Genomic DNA, 3,795 nt, shown 5'->3' on the forward strand with positions numbered 1-3,795 from the left:
CACATGCTGGAATTCCATATACACTATCTATACAAAAATGATACATATTATATACAAAAATGATACAATTTTCTATTCTATACAGGACAGTTGCACTGTGCTGATACATATTATATACACAAATGATACATATTATATACAAAAATGATACATACCATAGTGATTCATATTTTATACAGTTTCTATACATTACAGATAGGTACTGATACATATTTTATACACAAATACACATATTATATATAAAAATTGTCTCAAACATTTTTGTGTTTGAGTTTTTATTTAAAAATTGTCTTATTTAAGTTTTGGCTAATGGATGAGATTTGTTTAATTGTTACATTTTGGGTTTGGAAAAAAGCGGGCTAGATGATGGAGTTATTTATGGCCGAGTGGCCATATATGTCCTTTTCCCTAAAATTTATAACGTAGTTGACCCTCTATTTCAATGACTTGGTCCTTCCAAACTTATAAGTAGGCTATTATAAAAGGATACATTATTGGGCAAGCGAATCGAAGTATCAAAAATCACAACAAACACATAATATATTCCTAATCTCCTTTATCATGGGTCCTAATTATATGATGATGGTAGTACTTGATCTGATAATATTAATGGTGATAATTTGCTTTTCAGTATCTTTTGGTGCCATGCCAACAAGAATAGCCAGACCTAACTGCAGTGAAAGTTGTGGCAATGTCAAAGTCCCTTTCCCATTTGGGATGACCCCGGATTGCTCTCTACACGATCAATTTCTTGTCACTTGTAACTACTCCTCTCAAACTCCCAAGCTTTTTGTCCAAAGAAGCAATATTGAAATCACAAGCATATCTCTCGGTGGGCAACTAAACATCTTACATTTCATATCCAGAGATTGTTACCGTGATGGGATAAGGACGAACAGAAACAGACCATCGATAGTATTACCATCATTCTTAACTGTGAACTCCACCGCGAATAAGTTCATCGCAATTGGTTGTGACACATATGCCATTGTTCGGAGTTTGTATAATCCTAGCAGAAACCACTCCTATGTAACAGGATGCGTGTCCGTTTGCGATAGTATTGAGGATGCTGATAATGATTTGAGTGTTCTGGGGCTGGTTGCTGCCAGACATCCATCCGTGGGGGAGCATGGAAAGTCATCACACGCCTAACCAGCTATAATAATTATACTTATGTGACAGGCAGCACTAGTAATAATTGCAGCTATGCTTTTGTAGTCGAAGAACGTGCTTTTAAGTTTTCTAAGGATTACCTCAGCAGTTTGCAGAACAAAGAGAAGCTTCTGTTGGGTGTGGAATTGGCCAAACAAGTCAATTCTTTTGTTCACATAGTCGTGATGTAAGCGCTTACCTCATGATAGTCGTGATGTAAGTGCTTACCTCATCATAGGAAATTCATTCCTATAAATAGGTAGCTTATGGTTCATTTGTAAAACACACCAAATTGAAGAAGACAACACATCCCAAAGAAAAAAAAAATCTAAGAGAAATACTCTTAGTGAAAGGCCTAAGTAAGAGAAGGTCTTTGAGAGAATTTTCTGTGGTAAAATTCTTGAGTGTAATTGGGATTGGGGTTGTGAGGTTGAGTGTTGTAAACACTTGTAATATTTCTTCTTTAATAAGATCTGCAGCAACAACGTGGACGTAGCTCTCACATTGAGGGTGAACCACTATAAATCTGTGTGTGTTATTTATTCTTCGCTTACATCACGGCGTAAGTAGGTTCTGTCTAAGGAGGTTGGTATTTAAGTGGTCCAGCTGTGACCCTCCAATCTTTCCTGGGAACCTGCTTACAAAGGTCGGATTTGGGATTTAAATCCTAACAACTGGTATCAGAGCAACAGGTTGTGTTGTGATTTAGAAACGATGGGAGGCGAAGATGGTACGACGCACGGCATCGGTAAATTCGATGGTACAGACTTTGCGTTCTGGAGAATGCAAATTGAAGATTATTTATATGGCAGAAAGCTTCATGAACCTCTGAGTCCGAAACCAGAGGAGATGAAGCAAGCAGATTGGAATCTCCTCGACAGACAAGTTCTGGGAGTCATTCGGCTGACGCTGTCGAAGAACGTTGCTCACAACGTGGCAAAGGAGAAGACCACCGCTGATATGATGAAGGTATTGTCTGACATGTATGAGAAACCTTCAGCAAATAATAAGGTATTTCTCATGAAGAAACTATTCCATCTAAAGATGATGGAAAATGCTCATGTTGCTGCACACGTAAATGAATTCAATACCATTGTAAATCAATTGTCATCGGTAAAAATTGACTTCGATGATGAAGTGCAAGCTCTAATTTTGTTGGCATCCCTACCAAATAGGTGGGAGCCAATGAGAGCAGCGGTTAGTAATTCTGTCGGTAGTGAAAAACTAAAGTTCAACGATGTTAGGGATCGTATCCTTGCTGAGGAAGTGCGCAGGACAGATTCTGGAGAGGCATCGACGAGTTCTGCTTTTAATGTTGAAAACAGAAGCAGAAATTATGACAGAAACTACAACCGAAATAGGGGCAAATCGAAGTCAAGGAATGGCAGGGGTCAATCCAGACCAGGACGAACATTTGAGTGTTGGAACTGTGGAAAACCAGGTCACTTCAAGAAGAACTGCAGGGCGCCAAAGAAGGAGGACAACAAGGGGGCTGGAATCAACGCTGCTACGGAAGACATTGGCGATGCGTTGTTGCTATCGGTTGACAGCCCGATAGACTCTTGGGTGCTTGACTCAGGAGCGTCCTTTCATACCACCCCACATCATGATATAATGACAAACTACGTGGCTGGGAATCTCGGCAAAGTTTATTTAGCCGATGGAGAGCCGCTAGATGTTGTTGGCACGGGAGACATTAATTTGAAGATGTCAAATGGATCCTCGTGGAAGATTACAAAAGTTAGACATGTTCCAAAGCTGATGCGAAACCTGATCTCAGTAGGTCAGCTTGATGATGAGGGATATGATCTCAATTTTGGTAATGGGTCTTGGAAGGTGGCGAAAGGTGCTATGGTAGTTGGCCGAGGAAAGAAGATTGGCACTCTCTACATGACGACTAGCTGTCGTGATACTGTTGCTGTGGTTGACAACACAAAGAAGACCGATTTGTGGCATTGTCGGCTGGGGCATATCAGCCAGAAGGGGATGAAGCTGTTGGTGACAAATGGCTTAATTCCGGAGCTGAATACGGTGGACCTTCATACGTGTGAGAGCTGCATTCTCGGAAAACAAAAGCGAGTAAGCTTCTCAAGTGCAGGCAGAGAGTTGAAGGTCGAAAAGCTGGAATTGGTGCACACAGACGTGTGGGGACCTACCACTGTACCCTCCCTTGGAGGATCACACTACTACGTGACCTTCATTGATGATTCAACCAGGAAGGTATGGGTTTATTTTATGAAAAATAAATCCGATGTGTTTAGTGTATTCAAAAGATGGAAAGCCATGGTCGAGAATGAAACAAACCTCAAGTTGAAGTGTTTGAGGTCCGACAACGGCGGAGAATACACTGATGGTGATTTCAAACGGTACTGTGCCGATAATGGGATCAAGATGATGAAGACTATTCCTGGAACGCCGCAACAGAATGGAGTAGCCGAAAGAATGAACCGAACTTTGAACGAGCGTGCTCGGAGTATGAGAATACACTCTGGACTGCCCAAGACATTCTGGGCAGATGCAGTCAATACCGCGGCCTTCTTAATTAACCGAGGACCGTCAGTTCCCTTGGATTTCAGAATTCCAGAAGAAGTCTGGAGTGGCAAGAAGGTAAATCTTTCATTTCTGAAAGTGTTCGGTTGCTTA

The 3,795-nt window shown here is 41.1% G+C and overlaps 1 pseudogene; it reads left to right on the plus strand.

Moving 5' to 3' along the window:
* The first annotated feature begins 561 nt into the window (after window positions 1-561).
* LOC132612191 (wall-associated receptor kinase 2-like) lies at window positions 562-1,298 on the plus strand (annotated as a pseudogene).
* Window positions 1,299-3,795: the final 2,497 nt, after the last annotated feature.

This window comes from Lycium barbarum, chromosome 9 (assembly GCF_019175385.1).
Source record: "Lycium barbarum isolate Lr01 chromosome 9, ASM1917538v2, whole genome shotgun sequence".
NCBI lineage: Eukaryota > Viridiplantae > Streptophyta > Magnoliopsida > Solanales > Solanaceae > Lycium > Lycium barbarum.